This window comes from Acomys russatus, chromosome 25, assembly GCF_903995435.1.
Source record: "Acomys russatus chromosome 25, mAcoRus1.1, whole genome shotgun sequence".
NCBI lineage: Eukaryota > Metazoa > Chordata > Mammalia > Rodentia > Muridae > Acomys > Acomys russatus.
Window position 1 is genome coordinate 21,941,145 of NC_067161.1, and position 25,541 is coordinate 21,966,685.

The following is a 25,541-nucleotide window of genomic DNA, read 5'->3' on the forward strand; positions in this document are numbered from 1 at the left end:
CTGGGAAATCTCAATTTGACCTTGTTGAATGAACATAATTGTCTTCATAACTGATTATCCTACAATATTGATGGAACTTAATGTGTTGTTTGACTCCTTTAGAAGAATTTATACTTCATTGTTGCACAGATGTTCTCTCATTAGCTCCTAATTATTTAAAGAAATAAAATAGGGGGCAGAAGAGATAACTCACTGGGTAACACCTTTGCAGCACAAGTGTGAGGACCAGAATTTATTTCCCCAGAACAAACATTATGCCTTGCTGGCATGGTGGCAGAGACAGGCAATCCTATGGTCAAGCTGTCTAAACACATAGGAAGCACTGAACTCTGGGATCAGGAATAGAAAAAATCAATTAAAATAGAGAAAAATTGAAGAAGATACCTGATGCCTACATGAGGCTTCCCTACACATGGCCATACATGTGCATGCATATGCAAACATTTGCATATTCCCCCAATCACAGAATATGAACATACAAAGAAAGAAACAAAATGTGTATAGCTGATCGAGTTACAGAATATTAGTAAAGCTATAAAGGAATAGATATTTTATCTTGTTTTTTTTTTTAAATGACTTTTTAAAATACTGTTTTTTCCTTTTGACAAGTAAGTACTACCCTTATGCCTTGTTTGTTTTTGTCTGCAAAAGCTGATGATTCTAGTTTAATAAGAGCATATAAAACCAACGCACAAAATGTGAATCCGAACAATCACTCCAATTAGAATAGTTTCTACCAAATGAAAAAAGAAAATATGTCATTTATTGAGTATTTAATACATATTGATTGTTTAGTAAGGTGGGGGTGTAGATAAAGGAAAATGCAGTGTATATGCTGTTTATGGGAATGGTAGTTATTACATTTATTTACTTCTCTACCACACATGCATGCCATGGTGAGCATGCAGAAGTCAGTACACAACTTAAAGTAGCCAATTCTCTCCTTCAGTCACACTGGTTGCAGAGGTCACACACAGGTCATCAGACATAACAGTCTTAGCACCAGTACCTGCTAGGCTATCCCACCATCTCAGGAATGTGAAACTAGTGCAGCAGTTATTAAAAAAACATAAGAATATTTCTCTAAATACTAAAAGCTGAGTGACTAAATGACTGAGAAGATACCATTCCAGGGTGTATTTGAAAAAAGGCTCACAACCATCTGTAATGTGATCTGATGCCTTCTTCTGGCCTGCAGGTGTACGTGTTGGCATAGCACTGTATACATAATAATAAAATAAATCTTTAAAAAAAAGAAAAAAAAGAAAAAAGCATTTTCATTGTGTCACTCTGTGCAGCACTTTGAGATGATCCAGAGCTGATGAACCCCCCATAAAATAATACACATACACAATGATATCACATTCTACCATTAAAAACATGAATTCGTGCCATTTTCTACAATATGAGTGGAACTGAGGGTCAGTTTGCTAAGGCTAATAAAACATGAATGAAAAAATATCATTTGTCTTTATTCATATGGGAGACATAAGCATATTTATGCCATATAGGTTGATAGTAGAAAAATGGTTTCCAGAAAGTGAGGGGAGTAGTGGTATAAAAAATGGAAAATTTAGGAAATAATTAGCAAGGAGTGGCAGTTAGATAAATGTAGAAGATTCTGGTGTTATGTTGCAGTGATGACCATGTGTACTGATGTCCTAAAAGTACAGAGAAGCTATAGGACAGGAGTTCTGGTGTTTTCAGTAAATATGGTTGAGTTTGAAAAAGTATGCAAGGTGGTTTAATTTGAGTAATAACAAGGTATAGATGTAGAAATAAATCATAACCTTTATCAAAAATAATCTGGAAAAAAATAATTCTGTATCGTCATTCTTTAAGCATTGAATGTCAGATAAAAAGGGAGACTTTTGTGCCACACAAGCTGAATAAACATGCATACAAATAAATAAAACTATTAATGCATATTTGGTCCCAGCTTAGTATATGGAGGCAAACTTTTCACGGTTGATTATGTCTGTGCATTGTAGAAATTATTATCTAATGCATATTGAGAATGTATTGCTTACAAACCAATGTATAAAATATTTAAATGGGTTATCCCATTCAATTCTTTTATAACTTTTTATTGATTCTTTGTGAATTTCACATAATGTATCCCAGTCCTCCTCATCTCTGTCTCCTCTCTTTCTGCCCTTTGCCCTTACAACTCCCCCCTTCCCAAAAATAAAACACACATACACAAACAAAAACCCAAACATAGAAAACATCTCATTGCAGAAGCTGTACTATGTCACAGTGTGTCTCACAGTACATCCCTCTGTCCACACATCTTCACTTGCAAGTGTTCCTTACAATGAGTCAGAAGTCTGGTTATAGACTTGTTTCCATGACACCATCAATATATTGAATCTTCCCTGGATTTCCTCCTGATTATTCTGTTTTGCTCTGTATCATGGAGATCCTGCAGCTTGGTGTCAGCAGGAGGGGCTCTTTCACCAGCCCCAACCATTTCATGAGTTCCAAGCCTTTGCAGGTGATATGGATTTTGGTGGTGGCCAACTCAGAGCCCTGGATCTGGGCCTGGGTAGTAGCTGAACTTATCAGATCAACAGCTCTTTCTTGAACCACCAGGGCACACTCTCCAGCACTGATCGAGCTAGGTCAACCAATGCCACCACCTGCAGGTGGCAGAATCAGCTCACCTGCTCTCATGGCCTCAGGCTGACTTATCTGCACCCACTCTGGAGCAAGCTCCACCAAACTGCACTGTCAAGGCTGGGTGCCCACTCTGCCAGGAGCTGTACCCTCAGAGGCAGTAGGCCACCTCTCCTGCTCTCACACCCTCGGAGCTGCCTCACCTGTACATTTTCCACTAGGGCCAGTTCCACTGTGTTGCCCAGGAGAGATGCAGGGCCCACTCTCCCTCAGCCTTCCAGAGACAGGGCCAGTTCATCTGCTCTTAGGACCCCAAGGCCACTTCTCTCAAGTGAAAGCAAGTGAATTAGAAACCTCATTAGGCTGTATATTTTATAACACAGTTAGAATGTTTACTATCATGTGCTATTTGTGTCTTATGCATTTTAAGCTAAAATGTAGAATTACAGAATTAGTATTTGATCAAATTTTGTCATTTTATGTATCAACATTGATAAGTTTGTATATGAAAGATTTTTTAATCTTTTAAATTTAGAAATATCATCAAATAAGCATACTCTTAATTAGTCCCTTTTTTGTAGATTGTTTTCTTCCTCTGATGAATTTGAGAGCCTATCAGTTGCTATCATCTCTGTAGTGATCACCAAAATGGATATTCTAGCCACACCACTCTTTCTATGAAGCTTGTCTGTAGGTTACTATGCTGTTTAAAACAACATGCAAACACACCATTGAAGGTCTTCCTGAGGTGACTAGACTCCATGTTCATTCAACATAGAATATCGAATTTCCAAATGAACATGAGTTACAAAATCATCAAGCCTATGTGCTGCTAACACTATTGATAGTGTGAGCTATTCCACTGAAATTCTATCTCATGAATTTGTGTGTGTGTGTGTGTGTGTGTGTGTGTGTTTAGTTTTAGTTTTATATTCTAAGAAAATGTAGAAAAATCTTCCTTTTAAACATTTCATCATTTTATATAAAATGCAAACTCAAAAGAAACGAACATTTTTGGAAAATGGCCTAACTGTCATTATTTAAGGTTTTTCTGAATTTGTTAAGAATTCCATATAGAAGTTGGAAATGTCCCTTGGTCAATTACTTTAGAATTTACTTTTTTTTAAGTTTAAAGAAATAAAATGCCAACACAGTGCTTTTTCTTTATTGAACAGATGGGCACATCCTTGCCTGTGTAATGGTAGATTTTGGATTTTTGTTTCATTAAGATAATCTTATATTTTTTTGAAAAATCTGGGTAAACCATATTTAAAAACTGACTCTGTAGCCCGCCTTACATATTTTAAGCAAATACCAAAAAGAGAACATTACATTCATACAGCCTCATTTCTCTTTCACAGTAAATTTAATCGTGTGACTATGTGAAATTGTTTTTGATCTTGTGGTTTTGCCTAATGTGTGAAACTTGGTGATATCTCTCCCTGCTAATTATTCCCCTTCTTTGTCACCAAAGGTGCTGGAGTGGTTGTCAGCATCATAATGAAGCCTGAACCAGAAATGTGACTTCTCTTCATGTTACCGCATTGCTCGGTGAGCTAAGGAGATTGCTGAAGTTTCACCATGCTCTTTAGGGCGCCAACTCAGATAATGATATGCAAGCACTCTGTTGACGTTTGATTCTTGGTTGCTGTAGAATTACAGGAGGCAATAGTATAATGCAAAAGTAGCAAACTAGAAAGTCAGAATTCGATTCTCTAAAATGTGTACAATGTCACTTTCGAAACATACCTGTTTGTCATCAAATATGGAAATTCTAGAATGTGTCTTGGCTTTATTAGTTTCACTAAAATAGACAACTGAGAACATCAAATAGATTAATAAGTCTGGGGTTGTCATTTCTCTAAAATGTAATGGTTTAAGTGTACATGTCACAAACAATGACAAAGTATTAGCAGAGGTGTAACACATGCACAATAAGGATTACAGATCGTCATATATGGGTTAGCGTCCACTTCTAATAAACATACATCCCCGCAGAAGGCTAGACCAAAAGACTTCAGTAAAACCCTCTTGTGGTGGACTACTCACCCCTACATTCCCCCAGCAGCCTTTCCAATCACCAAAATTAAGGAGAAAGATAATAAACATATAATGATGGGAATTTATGACCTGGCTCATAATCTTGATGATTAGAGAGATTGGGGAAGCAGAGATTGAACGCAAGTAGAACAGACAAGTCACTATTTCTAGAATTCACAGAAAATAAAAGCAGCCTGCTTGGAAGAAAAACAGTAGTTGGGTTGTATTGGCTCATCAAGTAACTCAATACAAGATGAATCAAAAGGCCTAGAGTTGCCATAACAGTTTAGTATTCACCCCACTCTTTAAAAATGTAAATGTATTCAGAAAAATATAATCATATAGCTGTATCCTAACTTCTCCTCAACTCTTCCATAGGCACCAAGACCAATCCCCTCTCAACTTGTTGTCTTTCCTTTTTATGGATAACCACCTAAGTCAATGTACTGCTGCCAGTGTCTGTATGGCTGTCATGCAACCCACTAGAGCATAGGCAACCTACCAGTGACAACACCCTCCAAAAAAATTAGACATTTGCTCCCCCAGAAACTACCTGTGTTTCAATACTATATTCAATTTAATTCCACATGACAAGTACCTTTTGAAACTATTCATTTTATGAGGTCCAAATGATTAAAAAAAAAGTTTGCTCTTCAAAAGGTTTGATTTTTTTAAAACAAACATTACTGGGGAGATGATTGGGGACTGCTTCTCTATTATGTTTCACTTTTCTTTGTTTTTGTTTTGTTTTGTTTTTGTTTGTTTGTTTGTTTGTATTTTTGACAACTGCCCAGAAAACTTGAGGGAGATCAAAACTTTGGTAATGATGCAATGGTGAGCATTGCAGATTATTTTTTGAAAGAAGTTGATCAATCTATTTTTGGATTTTTGCCATCAAGTGAATAGTTTGCTTTTTGTGTTGTTATTAATACTGTTGACTTCCTACAACAGGTGCCATTTTTATCCCCTTAGGCTGTCCATTAGCCAAATGAAGTGCCATCTGGAAAGGGATTCTGTTCTTTGAAAAATGTGACAGGCCTGATGGCTTTTTAACTGCTAGTCATCTACAATTGCTGGTGAACATTGGAAATCAGTGTTGATCCCTCAGAATCAAGAAGTTAGTCATGTTCTTAGAGGTGAAGCAAAGGAAATGCCTTTTAACCAGATGTGCACATCAATTCATATTTTTAATAAGAGCTGCTTTTAATAAGTGCCTTCATATTCTGAAGTGTATAATCACAATAAGAGAACACTGGGATACTTAATTTGGTCTTGTTTCCTGTATCTCAGTAAAATGGGAAATTGTAAGATAGTATTTGGAAAAAATGAACATAAACATATTATATCTGGTTGGGAAAAGGTATGTCCATATGGACACAAGTGATTGGAAGATTTTCCCAATTGCTGTTTTACAATACTGATGTTCAGATGAACAGAAGGAGATGATTTTGATGGCTATCTCCCAGCAGCAGTTCATCAGAGCCTTTCTTATAATCACAAGTTAAAGGGTCTCTAATAGCACTATTCTGGAACCATCTTAAGGGCCATTTTCAATAAGTGGCTCCATTTTTCTGATGAAGATTTTATGTCTCAGAGGATTTGGTAACATGACCAACTCTACAGATTTTAAGTGACTAAAATATAATATTCCTTAGAGGAGATTTCTCAAAATTTTCTCACAGTAAATCTCTCATTGATTCCTAAAAGAAGTTCTGAAAAATGCGTGTGTGTGTGTGTGTGTGTGTGTGTGTGTGTGTGTGTGTCTGTGTGTGTGTGTGTGTGTGTCTGTGTTTAGGGTGACTCAAGGAGATCATGAATCCATGTTCATTCAAACATTATACGTAGTGTAAAATATGAGGAACACATTTTGTGCATATAAGTACATGTTTTCATATCCTCAACAACATGGTTAATGTAAGCATATTGCTATGTGTTTGATCTTAGTATAGCACATTTCTAAACTTCATTAAAAAACCATTGCTACCATGCTGAGGTGTGAGATGTGTTTTTCTGTAAAAGACTATTCCTATTTAAAAATCTAAGAATGACCTAACACGATTTGGGTTTTTAAAAATGTCCTGTAACATCATTGCATAAATGATATATTTTGTTACCTATTGTTATACAACCACCTGAGATTAATGTGGGCAGGAAAAATAATTATTGAGAGAGATAGGAAAAAGAGCAGGAAGATAAGCAACACTGATAAGAATGAGGACCAAATCTAAACCCAGTGGTATTTGAAGTTTTCTAGTGTCAGTCCACCTCACTCATAGCTCATCAGAGTGCTGTTGTCTAAACACTTCTTACAGCATTTAGGAAAAAAATGTTCAGAATTCTCTCCAGAGTTTTGTGGGATATTTCCTTTTCTATCTCTACCTCTCCTACCATTCTGTTCTCTTCGGGATCATCTTCAAAAAAAAATCTCCATGAACCAGGCTTCTTCTTTTTTTGTTTGTTTGTTTGTTTTTATTTTAATAATTTAATTCAGATTACTATCTTCTCTCCCTCCCGCTTCCACCCTAGACCTCTGACAGAAATGGACCTCCTCCCTGACCATATGATCACAGCCTAACAGGTCTCATCCAGATAACCTGCTTCCCCTTCCTCTGTGTGCTACTGGGCCTCCCCACCAAGGGGAGGTGTTCAAATTGGGGGCACCAGAGTACATGGCATGGGCAGTCCTCACTCTCCCCACAGCCATAAAGAATGAGCTCTCTGTTGGCTAGATCTGAAGAGGGGATCCAGGTTTATGCATGCACTATCCTTGGTTGGTGCAACAGTTTATTCAGGGCCCCATGGATCCGGATCTGCTGGCCTTGATGGTCTTCTTGTGGGGCTCCTGAACATTCTGAGCTCTTCCAACCCCCCATTGTTCCATACCACTCTCATCTGGAGCCCAGCGGTGATTCCCAGAATCTGTCCAGATCCCACTGAGTGAAGACTCTCAGAGGACATCTATATCAGGCTAATATCCACATACAAGTGGGTATATAATATGCATGTCTTTCTGCGTCAACAGAACAAAATGACAGACTACAGACTGGGAGAAGATCTTCACCAACGCTACATCCCACAAAGGGCTAATACCCAAAATATATAAAGAACTCAAGAAATTAAAAACTACCAAACAAAATAACCCAATTAAGAAATGAGGTTCAGAACAAAGCAGATAATTCTCAACAGAGGAATATCAAATGGCTGAGAAACATTTAAATACATGCTCAACATCCTTAGTCATCAGCAAAATGCAAATCAAAATGACTCTGAGTTTCCATCTTACATCCATCAGAACGGCTAAGATCAAAAAAATCAAGTGATAGCGCATGTTGGCAAAGATTTGGAGAAAGGGGAACACTCTTCCATTGCTGGTGGGAGTGCAAGCATGTACAACCACTTTGGAAATCAATCTGGCACTTTCCCAGAAAATTAGAACTAGTGCTACCTCAAAACCCAGCTATACCACTCTGGGCATATGCCAGAAAGAGAAACCAGGCTTCTTAACGTGGGGTATCCCTGCTTTTTCCAGTTACCTTACTCAAACCCCAGAAGCCTGCAGCCCGTCTCCACAGAAACCGTCTCTAACTTTCCAAAAACATCACTGTTTCCCCAATGTGAGCTTTGTTGGAGTCAGACAGGGTTTTTTTTGTTTTTTAATAGAGTTTCACCTTCACCATTGGACATTTACACGGGCATTGATTTGATTCTATTTTCTTCTCACTCACCTAGACAAATATTTCTGAGGACAAGACTGATCAAATATCAGTGTAGTTTTGCTGACTAATGATATAATTGTATCGTCCAATCTTCCTGCTTGTGCCCATGACTGTTTTTTTCATTTGAACAATCAGAAATGAGAATTAGGAAGTATTGATTACGTCTCATCACCCAGTAGAGACCTTTGTTCTTTACACCATGGCTTATTACTCTCTGTGCTTATATTTCTGAAACACCCACTATATAATGTATTTTCCTCCTTCAAACAAAAATGTCTCTAACGTAAGTTCAGTTACATATCATGTGTTCCTCTCTCTGAAATATTAATAATTCATTGTTTTAAAATGAAAGTATTTGGCTAGTATAGAAAGTAATAGTAAAAAATTGTACATTTTACTTGCTTCCTCATATATGACCACTGGAAACATATATTCAGACAGCACTAAAGGCACTGCCTCACATTTCAATATAGACTTATACGTCTATGAATACTTTATTTAAAACTTGACTTTAAACATTCATGTCAGTAATTGTCAGCATAAAAAGTAATTACCTGTAATTTGTCCATGTTTTTTGCAGCATCATAAACATTTTTCTACCATCTTAGCTTTTATTTCATGTCTACTGCTGGCTGGATAGACGACAAAACTAGACACATTATACCAGTGAGCTCCGAGAGCAATCTTATTGATGTTGAATCTTTCTAAGGAGTTTAAAAAAATGAAAGTAATGGGCTTTGTCATGCCACCAGAAACAAAGTGGTTTTAGTTCTTAAAGAACAGCTTAGAACAACATGGCAAGCATTACAATCAAATTATTTTGTCTGCTTGTCTAACATGAAGGCAACATTATCAACTGACATCCTGCAGTGCTGAGATAAGGCTTGGAAGAAAGGCCTGGGAAAGCTGTGTTTATCTTGCAGGAGACAATGATTGGGTAATTTGGACATTTTATATTTAATAAAAACTATTTAAATCAGAAACCATCAGACCTGCACTGATGGAGCTTACATTTATATATTGTACCCTCTGTCTGCCTCAAAAAAAAAATTAGGTGATTGAATCCTTTTCATTTTTAAGAAGTGCTTTTTTAAAAGAAGGGAACATGTAAAATGCTTGGAATTGCTTTTAAATTAAACCATACAGTGGACATGAATAAAGGGGCCCTCCTAAAACACCCCACAATGAGACTGAGAACATCTAGTTAGCACCACATTTGACTAGTTTTTTCAGTAGGTTTGGTATGCATTGCAATAAAAGTTTGGAAAATGATTTCTGGTCTTCCCTGACATCATAAATCATAACTTGCATAGAGCCATAGGTGTAATCAAAGATCCATTTTTTGCAATGATTCATATAAGCAGAAGCCCATACAGAAATGTTGCATGTTTTATAATCAGTCCACAAACATTTTTCATTCACTGACCATTTTCTTAAAGCTGTGGAAAGGATGGAAAGATGGGATCAAATATAAAAAAGAGCAAGGTTAGAAAACAAGGCAAGCTCACTTTTTAAAGAAAAAAAATTTACTTTCTAGATATACTCAATTTTTGTGTGAACTGTATTTCACAAAGTAATCATAGAAATGGCTTTTTCCCAGCAAAGGGCTCTTTGAATCTTCAAATCAAAATGTAAAATGCACAACTTTGAACTCCTATGCTGAATAAATCATAATAATTAAGATTTCATATTTCAAGAAATCACATTATACAGGTGAATAGGAACCAAAGAAAGTGGTTTTACTCTTACTAATAATATAGATTCATTTATTTTTCTCTGGTGTAGTTGTACACAGAGATGAGCCGTAACTATATGTATGCCCAAGACCTAAGACCAAGAAATGCACAGAATAAAGAGCACTGGTTTCCTTTGCGAATAAATATTCTCTCCAATATTAGCATGTCTCAATCAAAAAGAGAACTGTATATTTGTTGATGATTAGGTTTCATTTTAATAGTTTTTCTCAACATACCATTCTAAGGTAATGTATGAGAGTAACTACAGCAAGCTTTTAGACGAGACAACGTATATACACAAAACGATTCTTCAGCCTTTGATATAACTATGTTTCTTTAAGTTCATTTTGGTTATCTTGATCATTGTATCTGTTCCACTGAGAAAGAACACATCAGAAGTAGGCAGGACAAAATTAAAAAGCTGATGAAATTTGCAGTTCTACTCAATGAAAAACATCACACAAAGTAAACATACCTATTGCTTTACAACCCAGTAACAGGACAGAAAAGTAGCGGTGAGTTCAGAGTCCCTAATGGTATGGTGCTTTCTCCTCAAAGTTTTCTGTTGCAAATATGACTTAATAGTCAACCAAGAGGTTTTTATAACTCTGTTATCATCATTTCAGCAAGTCTCAGTTACAATTGAGAAATTCACAGGTACAGGGATAGATTCATACTTCCATAGTTCTTATGGTTTTCCTTCTGCTTTTCATTACTTGAAAGATTTGGTGTCCGCACTGTACTCTACAGTTACAAACGACATACAGCAGTATCGTGAAGGTTATAGTTGGGTTTAAAGAAGAGGCAATGGTCAACATCTTAGTAGTATATCTGGGACAGTTTACAATACTAATTTTAGGTTAATAAAAATCCTTCTCAAAAAATGTCATCACAAGTAAATGAAGGAAAAAAGGTTCCTTAAGTTTGTCACTTAATACAATACTGAAAATGTGCTACAGATGCAGGAGAACTGGGAAATAATGCAAAGGCTGCTGACTCTCATTTCATCTATAAGAACCATAAATGTTGCCTAGAAAACCCCGAAAATATAATTTAATTCCCTTGGCATCACATAATAGTTTTAATAAGTGACTGAACTTGGTGGAAATGATGCTACATGGGAGAATAAGCACCCATTCACACATTAATGATTCCTCTGATTTCTTTTTCAAATGTTTCTGTTCACTTTACATCCTAATCATAGCCCCATCTCTCCTCACCTCCCCATCCTTCCTTCCCATCCTCTTCCCCTTTCCTGTCCTCAGAAGAAGGGAGCCCCTCCAACCCACCCATCCCAGCACAAGTCCCATCAGGACTGAACTCATCCTCATCCATTAAGGCCAGGAAGGGGGCTTGGTTAGGGCAATGAGATCAAAAGCAGACCACAGAAGATTTAGGCCTGCGTTTTGTTCAGGTGAAGTCAACTAAACTTAGACCCTGAGAATAGCACTGTCTCCTCTTCACTTCTACTTATATGGCTGACATCTTTAGAAATGCATGTTTTTGAGCTGGTCTGTTGACAGTGCCCCTAACTATAAAATCCTGTAGGTGGTTATTGTGGGACTTATGCTTCTTCTTGATACATTTTGATTTTGTTTTTTTTTTTCTTTAATATTTTGTGCAAAATTGTAATGCAAGAGAGCATTCTGTGATGGATTTATAGTTTTTTTCCTATAGAGGTCAGCTATTGCTAACACCTTTTTCTTTTATTGAAGCTAGACTTTTTTTCTTATATAACATATCCTAATCATGATTTTCCTATGGTCTACCCCTCCCATTTTCTCCCCACCTACTTTTTGTTTCTCATTGGAAAACAAACAGGATTCTGAAGAATAATAATAAAATTAAATAACTTAAAACAGAAACAAATGAAAAAAAAAAAAACCCAAACACATCTGGATAGGATAAAATAAACAGAAAGAAAAGTGTCCAAAAGAAGCACAAGAAATGCAGACCCACTAGTTTGCCTACTCAGGAATCCCACAAAAACATTAAATTGGAAGCAATGATATTTACACAAAGGACCCATGGGGTAAAAAGATGGAAGAATAGATACATAGATGATAGATAGATAGATAGATAGATAGATAGATAGATAGATAGATAGATAATATTTTTAAAAACAAAAAGGGAAAGGGAAAACAAAAATAGATATAAGAGTCCTGATGTGACACTGTAAAAAATGAACTTCCAAAGATCCCCTTGAGTTCCTTATCTGTTGGCCATTTATTTACTGCTGGGCAGGCAGCCTGCCCTTGAGAATGATTTCCTCAGTGAGATTCTCCTGGAGAAAACTAAATGTTCATTTGTTGGTGGTTATCAATTGGAGATAGCTCCTGAGTTAGGGATGGGAGCATGTGTCCTCTCCTCCTTTCAGTTCTAAGATCCTATTGAGTGCAGACCAAGGAAGCCCTGTGCAGGCTGCCACTGTGTCTGTTATTTCATATGGGTGTCAGTTCCATTGTTTCTAAACAGCCTTATTTCTTTGCTACCATTCCATTCCCTCTACTTTTTCTTTCCTTTTACACTCTGACAAGTGAAGAGGAGGATTTGATGAGATAGCCCTTTTATATCTGAGTGTTCACAGTTCTCTCATTCTCTTCATGCCTGGCTGTGGGTCGCTGTATTTGTTCCCATGTGCTTCAGGGGAAGATGCTCTGTTGATAGCTCTGCAAGGTACTGATCAGTTTCCCTGGCTGGAGTATGGGTGTTTGGGTTATTTTGAGGACATCAAACTGTTTGATATTAATACGTATAGAGCAATATTAAAGACCTTTAAAATTAACTTGGCTGTGAACCATATTTCTGTTAACTTCAATAGTTGGTAAGCTGCAAAGGAAGGATTGCAAATTCTGGCTACCTCAGCCTGTATAGTGGGTCTCTCTATGTATTTCTTTACCGTTTATATTACACAAACACACATGCATGCACACACACAAACACACACACACACACACACACACAGAGAGAGAGAGAGAGAGAGAGAGAGAGAGAGAGAGAGAGAGAGAGAGAGACTGGGAGATATTTGTAATACTATCGTACAAAGAAATCTCCTTTGTGTACCTCTCTTGTTAGAAAAGTAAATTGATGCCATTTTAAAAATGATCTTGGTGCCATTTGCCTGAGAATAAAATTAGTATACTTTGTTGCAATTTTTCCAAATAAAAACCCTGTTACTATAAAACATCAATAAATTTTATTTAAAGTCATATCAGTAATAACATTACTTACTATATAAAAATACTATGTAAAATAAAAACAAGGCAATACGTATGTGTATACATGTGCACACACATGCATATATATGGATATACATATATAGAGAGAAGTGTTTAAATAACTGATATACAGAGATTAATACCTTTATTATTCAAACAATAGACAAATATATATGTATCAATATGGCATGTGATCCAATAGATTTTTAAAAATCACAGAACATCTAATATATAGAACAACATGGACATCTTGATTTGTTCCCTGTATATATAACTTGTAGCCATATTCATAAGGATAGAGAGGCAGAAAGGGAGAGAGAAAAAAAAGAGAGCAAGTTATAGAGGAGAGTGGAATATAATAAATCATATTTTCTGCCTGAAATCACCATAAAACATGATACAAAGGACTACAAAAAATCCACAAATGGCATTTATATTTATATTTCATCTCTTTCTCAACTATAAGGGATATACAAAAGACTGCACAACCTTAAAAATCATCATAAGCATTAGAAAGTAAATGTGCCTACTACGCCCATCACCCAAATCAAAGTAGTACAGCAAGCCACCAGGAAACCTGTAGATTTGAACTTTTCGAAAACAAACCTGTACTTTGCCTGCTGGAAGTAACTAAAACTTTAGCTTCCCTAATTATTGTAATGGTTCCTTTTTAAGTGTAGCATCTGTGGAAAACATACAGAAGGTCTTTACCTGGCACTAGGATCTGGTTCACATGACTTCCTCCTTGCTTATGACTGTTTTCTTTCATATACTAATCGTTCATTGACGTCACTTTCTAGAATGCTAACCTTGTAACAAAGTTAGCCAAGCACTACCTTGTGTCCTGAGCATGCCAGAGGTGTAAGATTTGGAGGATGATGGACAGAAGCAGTGATGACAGCATCAAACAAGTTGATTTTATCAGCAGAGACCCATGGTCATTTTTATCTTCTGTAGATCCACCAGGCAGCGTGTGAACAATGTAAGATGTCATCCGACCACTTATAGAAGAGGCTGCCTGAGGTACAGCTGAGGCATCGCCTGTCTGGGATCCATGAACTTGCCCATAACAAATCTTGTATAAGAATCTCCTTAGTGACTCAAATGGTATATACTCACTTACAACTGGACACTAGCTCAAGGGGCATGTCCCAGGAAAGTCTTCACTTACCAGAAAAGTGGGATAGAGGTGAGGACATCCTTTTGGGACTCTAAGTGAGAGAAATATAGTAGATTGGGAAATAGAAGGATCCAGAGGGTCCTAGAAACCTATTAAAAAAAAACACTATGATGGGCAAATCTGGGCCCAGGGGTTCTGCTTGAACTATGGCACCAACCAAGGACAATACATGCAGTCAGCATCAAACCCCTACCCAGATCTAGCCAAGGGACAGGACATTATCCACAGTTAAGTGGAGAGTGGGACTGACTTTCACAAGAACTCTGGTGCCCCATATTTGGCCATGTCCCTTTGATGGGGAGGCCCAAAGTCACTTAGAGGAAGGATAGCAGACTACCAAGAAGAGGCTTGATACCCTAGCATCATATTCAGGGGGAGGAGGTCCTCCTCACTCACAGTTATTGGGAAGGGGAATGGGGTGAAAGCAGGTGGGAGGGAGGAATGTGAGGATTCACAGGATGGGATTGCAATTGAGATGTAATATGAATGATTTTATTTTTCAAATAAAAAATAAGAATCTCCTTAGTAAAAACGGTAAGATGTTTATTGAAAGACCATAGTCTTCTTCTTCCAGGATAAGCTTGCTGATAAAACCTTTCCTCAATACGTTGACCCTCCCTCCATTCATTGACTATATCATGCAACAGTAGCATATGAAATAAACTTATTGACTTACTTTTTAAATTTATAATTATAATAGTAAGATGAATAGCTTTTTCATATATGTATATTCATCATGCATAATTTTATCTGTATCTGTGAATAGTATACAATTTATATATCTATTCTTATTAATATAAGTTTTTATCATTTCCTGTTTGGAGGATTCATGAATAAAGCTGACTTTTATATTATTGTATACAAATAAATGTATGCATTTCATTGGTCTATAGTGCCTCTCCATCATTGTGTTATAATAAACACTTAGCCTAAGCAGGTAAATTGATAATTTGTAACCCTCTCTCTCCCCTACAACAAATACAAGTTGGCATTGATGAACATTACCTTTATCATAGGATGACTTGAGCTAGCATCTCCCTTTCTTTTTCAGATATACATATATATATTATTACACACACACACACACACACACACACACACACACACACACACCACATATAAACTACTTACAGTGGGAAGAACCATGAAACAATCAGGAATTATACAAATGTTACATTCATAGTGTTCTGGTTACTTGTACTTGGCAACCTTGAAGAAAACATTTTTTCCTATCTTGATGCATCTAAAATTCTGAATGTGAATCAATATCTATCATTACCTCATCATGATCAACTTAAAACATCTATCTAGACCTAAAACCATCTTAACCCCTAAACAACTAAGTTTAATTGTAAAACTAAACTATCTGCTCTTCAACCCCATCAGAGACTTGAGAAGAAATAAAATTAATTATCTGAGTAGACAGTAAGTGCAGTTTAGCAGCTTTTTTTTTTTTTTTTGCAAGTTTTTATGATTTACTTTTCTTAAATTGACCCAAATATGTCCAAAACCCCTTTGAGTGATTTCTTACATTTGCAGCTTTCAAAATGAAAACATGAAAGGCAGTTTGCTGCCTGAGTGGTCACCCCAAACTCTCTGTAATGTTGGAGCATCACCTTTAGCCTTCTGGCTCAATATATCTGATAGATATATTTGTGAGGCAGGAATTTTGAGGACTTGCTTACCCTGTCGTGCCAGAGTTTGGCTCTGCCAGCATTCAAGCTTGGCCATTTTTAGGCAGAATTTTGCCAATGGAAGAAACAAGAACACTTTGCCCAGTGGCTGGCTTGCCACATTTGAAGCCATCTCCATATGGAGGTTCTTTGATGCACATCAACTTCTTTGAGGTAGGCTGTGTGTTGCCAGGAGTTAAACTGTCTTGTTGTTAAAGAATATTTAAAATTAAAAAAAAACTTTAAATGCAATAATCTGTACATATCTGAGGCTTTTGAAGACCTTATCTAACTATTTTACCTTTCATAGTTTCTAGAGTTTTCTTATTACATCCTAAACATAAAATCCCTAATGCTATTGAATTTGTATTATTGTAAAAGAAAAGTAGAATAGACAAAGACTCCCTCATATATTTTCTTTCTTTCTTTCTTTTTTTTTTTTTTTCATGTTCTCGTATCTTATTTTATGAATTTTCACAGTTGTCTGGAAGGGTAGGTTACAGTCCACAAAGTACATAATTTATGTACTTTAGGAGAATATTGACATTAGCAATAAATATAAGTATCTGGTCAGGTTTTAATTTTTTTGTGGGTTGGGGTCAATTTTTATTTATTTATTTTTTACATGTACAATGACTCCCTCATTTTCAATGGACGTCGGAAAAATCATCACTACACTACACAATATCTTTGGCCTCTATGTGTTTTCTATGTTGTGTTGATGTGTCTCTCAGCTTCCTGCTCTGATGCCCTGCTGACATGCCTCCCTAGTCATTATGGACTCCCCCTCCTCCATCCAGAACCATAAGGCAAAATAAATACTTTCTATATGTGACCTTAGTCTTGGGGTTATAGCACAGCACTAGAAAGGAAGTAACATGCCAACTAACTAACCCACAAGTAGTGCAATGCCTTTGAATGCTCAATATCTTCTGTTGATACAGAGTCAAATCACTGATAATTTAGTCACTCATTTCTGTGCTTTTCCATTTAAAAGACCTCAGACAATCCAGTATTCTATTAAAAGTTTACTTATTCTTCCTTTCCCCCTTAAGTTTGGGACCAACTTCTTTGACTTTGAAAGCCTTTTTCTGTACTTTTGAGATAGAACTAAATGAAAACCCCAGTCTGGCTATGCACCTTAATTTATTATTTTTCCTAGATACCATCACTCTTCAGTTTGATGAGAATTCTTCTACAGACTAAGAGATATCAGCTTATCTTTTATTTGTATTTATGAGGTGCTATATTTTAACACTTAGCAGTATCATTTTGCTAATACAATATGAACATTGTTTTCTATCATTTGACTCATAAAACTAATTTTCTCTAATGATTAAATAGTATTCCAAGAAATGGCTATAAAATAATTTGCATGATCATTTCTATATGAATCTTAGAATTAGTTCTCAAATTTTAAACCATAGGTTTTGCACATATTAACAAACATTCTACCAGTGGTTTATAATCCCAGGCCACTCTCTGTTTCAAAATCTACATTCCATCCCTTTGTCCGACATTTTATAGACACCATGTTTTTTCATCATCTCTTTCTGTGCATTGACACTGACTCATATTTAACTTCATTTAAAACACAAAGCTTCGATTCTGTTCATTTATTCCCGCTCATAGGATGTTATTGAAAAAGATATTTCCTTTCACTTAGCATACAAAATGGGTGTTCCCATGAAAGTGTGTTTGTAACTATTAACTTCAGTTTCTATATGTCTTAAACAAAAGATTTAGAGAAACATGTCTACATAGTAAATTTTCTATTCTAATCTCTTTTCTTCTCACATTTCTTTCTAGGACTTTATGCTAATTGGAAGTTGGCATGCGTAAAAAGATGCTAAGTAAGACATTTTTATGCTACCACACTTTAAAGGTTAAATTTATCATCTGGCATACTCATTCTATGATTTAACCAGCTTTTCTTTCATGAATAAGTAGATGAGACATTTTTTGGCAGAAAAATACAAAATACAAACATGGTGATTTTCTTTCTTGTCTCAACTCATACTTAACCCCTTAAAAGGACACCGTCACGGAGTTTTCTCTTCCTGTCCTAAATGTAACTGTTTCCAATGCTAGTGAAATTTATAACTGTTGTAAAAAGAAGTGGGGAGAAAAAGCCTCTCACCATCATCAGTGCAATGCTGACAACTCTTCACTAGTTAAATTGTAGCTTCCAGAGCATGACCTACTCTCTCCCGCTCTCTGTCAGGCAGCTTTGCTATTACTAATTTTCTGCCAGCTAGATGGTGACCTTAGGGCTGACTAATTAGCTGTTGGTTTATGTATTTTTGCAGCGTTAATTGTGAAAACCCTCACGGTTACTTCATGGCTAGATTAACCTTGTTAGTGTGTGGAATTAAAAGTAGAGAGGCCTCGTTAGACTGTCTCTTCTGACATTTTGAAGGGTTTTAACTCACTGACTGGAACATGAGCCTTCCACCGTTTTTGGATGCTCTTAGTAGTTCCTCTCATAACAGCAAATATTCAGCTAGCATTTCATGATCACTTCTTGATAGATGTTGCTTTTCACTGTATTTTTCCATATATCTTGTAAATTTTTATCAACTGTCACAATGTTGAGGCCAGTATTGTGTCACCTCAGAATCAGATTTAAGATGCAAATAAATTCAAATTTTGAGATGAAAATACTCAAAACAGAGTAAGCCATGTTATATCAGCTTTAACTTTTTAAATAATTAGATACCATCAAAACTTTTACTGGCTTTCTATAGCTAAAGTAATATCTACTTGTTTTTCTAAATGCCTCTTTTTGTAGGACTCATATTTATAAGATAAAATCTTACTTCAAAATAACTTCAAATGATCAAGATTATAGGTGAATTGCAGAAAGAAAGGGCTTAAGAACACTATAATTTCTTTAACAACTTGTGGTGTCTATTTGACTCACTATCCTTAACAATACTATTAAAATGTTTAGAAATTTTAAGTCTCGCTTATAATGTACAAATAAAATCACTCTATTTTATCCAGAATGCATCAAAAGTGGTACTCCATAAGATCATATACTGAGACATTTTGTGATTGGTATTTTATAAACCATTAAGATCTCACAAAGAGAAAAGGAATGTTGCTTAAGGTTCTAATTGAAAGAATGTAAAAATTTTCACTTTCGGGTCAAAATTAACTTTTAAGATTTTTAATCAGATTTTTTTTTTTTTACTCAAAAAACACATGTTGATTGATCAAGCTTCTTTTTTTCCCTCATAAACTTAAAAAGAAAGTCAAGATTGATCTTGGCGTTTGTTTTCCAGCCCTTACATTGCTTCCTCTCACTTTGATTTCTGTCCCTAACCTGACTAGCAACACATGAAAGTTACATGAGACCTCTGTGTAGTTGGATAGAGATGCTGTGCCCATATTTTATGAGGGAGCAAGGTGCCCAGAAAGTGAATTTGTTAATATGGCTGTCATCGCGTCTATCAGCATAGCTCATATCTTACACACATCACATAATGTTAGCTCGCCTTTGTAATTGTCATTCATTTGTACATAGGGACTGTGTGTGTATAAGATTATATGGCAGGTGCATGTAAGTCTCAACAAAGCGTTCAATTACGATGGTCCATGGGAAGGATAGCTGTACTCTAAAAATGTTTCCTATCCCTTTCCCTCGAATAGAAACCTAACACTTTTGTGATATCCTTCCTTTGTTTATTTTTCAGTCCACTTTCTGATCATGATTGGGAATGGAAACTTCTTTCATCTTGTCACCCTTGGCAATCATTAGACAGTGTGATTGTTCCCTTCCCTGCTAGTAATGATCTTCAAACAGACCCTTGGGCATTTGTAATACCCTCTACCCTTCGGCCCCTGTTCTAGTCAAGAGTTGACTCTGTCTTATGCTTCTAAAGGTAAAAAGACAAGGACAGTGTAGTTTCTTTTGTCACGCTGATCAGCAGAACCCAGAGGACTGCTTTGATTTATCATAAATATTCAGCTTTCTTAAATGTGCATAATTTCTGGATAAGTGCAAATTATTAATGCATGGTGCATTTATTTCCAGTTACTCTCCATGTATGTACTAACCCTAACAATCTAAAAGGAACTGTGCTGAGTGTCAAAGATATAAAAAATAAAATAATAAAGATGCCATTTATATCTTAAATAAATAGAGGGGCATCCTAAGATTTTGTAAAAATGCTGCCTTTTTCACAATAGTGTTATAAGGACTTCCTCACTCCTCTTGTAAACTATTTTTCATATTTATTATGTATTTGAGGAGGCTTTTGATAAAATGATGTACAAGTAATTAGCCCATGTGTTACAGAGAACAATGTACTAACTATTCAACATAGTCAAGATTGCCTTCTCTATTTTCTGAGGACTGTTCACTTCATTCAGATGAATATATAGACATAGAAACTGTGACCAGAGAATAGTGTCCATACTCTAATGAAAAACTGTTTTCCTCTGGAAACTTTGCACACCTAAATTAATAACTCAAAAATTAAGATTTCTTTACTCTTTCCATTCTTATTTAGCTTGGAGGAATGATGATGTTCCTGTCATAAACTAATGAAACTGAAGATTTGAGATCACACAGTAAAGTTCGACACTTGAAGAACAGCTCTCATGATGAAGTTCAAATCAATGGGTGTGGGGGAACTCGTTCAAGGGTATGTACATGTCTGCTTGCAGGTGCATGCACATGAACATCACTGTGTAATCACAATGGAATGGCTGGCCATTCAGCCAGGGATTAACTGTCTCTGTGCACCCAGTCCTGGCATTAGAGGTGTTCACTGCAACACCCAGAGTTTATGTGATGTGGGGTATCTGAACTCTGGTTCTTATGCTCATGAGGGAGGTACTGTACTCACTCACTAAGCCTTCCCTCCAAGCTGGTATATTTGGATATTTGGCTTAATTACCAACTGGTTTTAGAATGTTTCTGCAACTGGATGATAGAGTCTAAACCTTCTATCACCAATGCCATAAATCAAAATTCCTCAATGAGGAGTTAGCTAATATTAGAAAAATGTAAAAACCAAACTAGCCAAAGACCCTATTATCTGCAATGATGTCCTACCTGCAAGATATGCTAGGGCAATTGCACAAAGTTTGTGAGAGTAAGCAACCAATACACGATTTGACTTAAAGCGCACTCCATGAGATGGGAACCCATACTGGATACTTCTTAGGTGATCAAGAACAAAAGACAAGAAAACTCAGAGACCTAGGATAAAACCAAATACTGCTGGTATTAAGAAAAACAAAACAATGACCCCAATGACAATCGGCTGCATTCATAGGTCAGTGCTTTATTCAGCAGTCATTAGAGAAGCTTCCTTCCACAACAGATGGAAAACAAACATAGAGATTCATAGCCAGATAAAGAAGAGAGTGGGAAACCTTGGAACACTCAGACACCAAATCCCCCCATATAGTGCCCAGGGAACCCTGAGAAAAGGGGGGGGACACAAAGAATGTATCAGCCAGAGGCAACAGAAGGCACCAAGAAAATGGGGCCCTCTGAATCGGCATGATCAAGCCCATATGAGGCTTCATGCCCATGACCTCAAGAGGTCTGCACCAGGTCCTCTGTGCATATATGAGGGCTCCCAGTTTAGTGTCTTTATAGGATTCCTGAGTGTGTGAAAGAATGAGTCTTTCTCTCTGTGCCTTCTCCTGGGCTCTTTCCTTCTGTGGGTCTGTCTTGTCCAAATTTGCTGTGAAATTTCTCTTTTATTTTATTATAATTACTTTAGTATACTTCACTACTACCTACTACTACTATTACTACTACTACTATTTTTATTACATATTATTATTATTCAGAAGCCTTTGGTTTTCTTTTCTGCCTTGTAAACTTCAGCATTGTATAAATATAAAGGTATGTACCTGCCAAGCTAGAATCTAATTAAAAACTCTTATTCAATAAACAAGACATTTTAAAATGTCAACTATGGACAAATATATTTATAATATAATCTAAAGGTTCCAACAAAGTGTACAGTATCTGTTACAGAGTTCAGCTGCGTATATTAGTTTACATTTGGCTTAGTCTATACTATATTCCTTTGTCTTAGGAAATACTCTTAATATGTATATGATTTATAATATCCCCACCATTATAAGGAGAAAAAGTAAATTCATACAATATTTTATAGGAATTTATCATGCAAGATAGTTAAATAATTACTCATTATTATGTAAGAATAATATTCTTATGTAAAGGTAATATTTCATTAATGCAAAGACCACTAAGAGATTATGGATAGTTCCAGCATGACCTATGGCCACCAAAGAAACACAACCACAGCAGGCCCTGGGTACCCACCACAGCTACAAAGACCCACTTATGTCAATGGAACTTTGAGTAAATTGACTTATTACCAAGTAAAAACAGAATTTTAGAAATCAGTTAACACTTCTGCGCAAAATTGGCTTTTACTTGCCTTATATTAGTCTAAGATAAGGAATTTTACCATAAAGAATACATTAAAATTAATAACAGTTTATAATTATACATAAATCAACATGTTCACCCTTACCACTGAATCACAACCTACCTCTAAGAACAATGTACCGAAATGCTATGCAAGCACAGAGGTTTGAGACAGACTGAATACCTCTTCCTACGTTCTATGGATCAAAATATAAAGATCCATCAAGGGTGTGAAGGACACACGGATTTCGGCTGTTGCTGTTACAGGACTGTCTATACTGACACACACCACAAAGCAAACTCTTACACTGTGTAGTCAGAGTTTTTGTGTCTTTGAAAACCCATTAATGTATGTTTTTGTTTTCATTTCAAGTGTGGGATAAGAGGTTGCCTCATAGCAGCTGCTTATGATTTGCCTTGTGCACTAGATGGAGTGTGATTTTTGCCAGCTGCAGATCCCAGAGACCAACAAAGAGCACTCCAAAGAGGCAGCTCCTGCTCCTGGTTGCTGTTGTTGCAGTTTGACAAGAAGTTATTTGAGAAATTCTGATTGGACTTCTCCCAAGGAACACAAGATCCCTAGTCAGCAGGAAGTGTTCAAAAGAAGTCTACGCTCCCTTTCCTCTCTCACCTTCTCTCTTTCCTAACTAGTGTTGGGGTGGAAAAGGATTAGGGTAGAATAAGGATTGGAAGAGAGGTAGAAGTGTACGAACCCAATAAAGTAGCGAACACAAATATGCCTACAACATGAACTCTAAAAACACCTTATTTTCTAGCCCTAAATAGTTTAAGATGAAACCAGGATTCTTCTTTTAAATAAGCTTTTAAGTGACAAAATAAACCCCACACCCCACTCCACAACACAGACTGAGCTCTAAAACCAAGAATTTTTTCCATCGTCCCTATAGTCCATGACACACAGACCTCACCTTCACTCATGAAACCTGGTCACCTCCAGTGTTTTGTTGTAGAAATTGCTTTTCAAGATCTGAGGTAGCCATGCTGGTTAAGTTGCTCTTGCTGCCCACTTTACATCAAATATAACCATATAGATTGGCACTTTGCTGCACCACACCCATGATCACTACAGCAAGCCACTTTGCTCTGAAGAAAAAAAGTGCACCAAAGGCAAGGATAACTCACAGGACCAGACAGGCATTGAGTCCTAACTAAAAAGTTCTTGACTTAGCCTCAGAAATGGTTGGGACTTTCTGGACTCAAACACTCAACGGCTCTTTCCAATCTCATCAATAGGATTCCACCAACATAGACCAACCATTAGTCTACCTGTGACATACTTTACTGCCCAAAAGCTATATAACCGAAGAAGATAATTGTCACCATACAGGCAATAAAGCTTCAGCCGAGCAACTCACCGAGGAGATAGACTACAACCACACTGACTCGTGAGAACAGAGGGAAGTTTAAAAAAATAAATAAATAAAGCAAAAATTAAACTAAATTAAAAAGACATAGAAGTTGAAAAACAAAACAAAAAAGAAAAAAGAAAAAAAAGAAGAACAGACGGAAGGATGCCACTAGGTGTCTGATTTTGGACTTTCTTGGTCTATTGGTTGTGTCTTCCTCTGCATCAAACTGAAAGACATCTTCAGTGTCCTCATTTCTGTCCTGTGAAAACATGACTCTGCCTTTTCTCTTCTAATGAGAATCAGAAAGGGAATGGATTAAGAGGAGAGGGGAGTTAGGAGGGAATTTGGAGGAGTAAAGGGAACAGAAACTATAATCAGGATATATTATGTGAGAAAAAATATATTTTCCATAAAAAAAAGTGTAGTAGCATTTTCAATAACAACAACAAGAAAATGCTGTTATTTGAACTTAGTCCTTAACATTAAGTAGAAAACTAAGAACTACTTTACGCTCATCTATCATAAATTGCAAGTTCTCTGGCAAGGATCATTCAGGAAGTATTACAATATTTTAATATGCAAACCATTTTAACAACTCGCTAATCCTGAGCTGTTTTGCTTCACTGTATGTGTAATCATCTCATAGAAGAAGGCAAAAAAAACCTTGTTTACAGACTGTGTTGCAGACTCAGCCTCTCATGAAAACTGTCCTCCAATCTTCCTAAAGATGGCTCACTCTATATGCCAGTATTGTCGTGTATGAATATATAGTAAAAAGAAGGCCTGGCAATATACGAGTTTTATGTGTTATCAATTATTCAGCAGTCTGTCATCTCTTGCAGCATCTGGAAAACCCATATCAGTTGGCACGCAATCGTAAGTTGTATCGTTATGGAAGCAAACCCACAAGAGAGGCACAGGAAGGCGAAGAATGCATTTGGTAACAGGTGACCCCGTACTAAATTATATTCTAGATACTGTGGCATATAGAAATCAGTAGTGTGAAATCTACTAATTACATCTATAATGCTACTTTGTTGCATTCCCTGGATTCGGAAGTGTGGGAATACTTTTTGGTAGGTCCTTCAAATAGTTACACTTCGGATTATCTGAAGACTGTGGATAAAAGTCAGTGGTGGCTCTAGCTTCGTTTCCAGTGCTAAAATAAAATATCACTGAATGAAAACAACAGAGGGGGAAAGGATTTCCTTGGCTTATAAAACAGACTATAATACAACACGAGGATGCTGAGTCAGGGTCTCAGGGCATCACATCCACAGTCAAGTGCCAAGGGATTAAAAGAATCCTTGCTGCCTTGCTCGCTTGCATATGGTTTTCTTCTCTCATAGAGTCCAGGAACCATTATCACAATGAGCTCAGTCTTGCAACATCAGTTAGCAACCAATACAACCCTCCACAGACATGCCCCTGGACAAAACACATAAAGACATTACTCACTTAAAACTCTCTTCCCAGGAGCTTCTATATTATGGCCAGTTGACATTTAAAACTAAGCATCCCCACGCCAAAGCATTTCTCTAGAATGTGCTATACACTGTGTTAGA

At 36.5% G+C, this 25,541-nt stretch overlaps 1 pseudogene; it reads right to left on the reverse strand.

The window, feature by feature from the left end:
* Nucleotides 1–23,541: 23,541 nt before the first annotated feature.
* Nucleotides 23,542–24,247, reverse strand: LOC127208488 (Golgi apparatus membrane protein TVP23 homolog B-like; annotated as a pseudogene).
* Nucleotides 24,248–25,541: the final 1,294 nt, after the last annotated feature.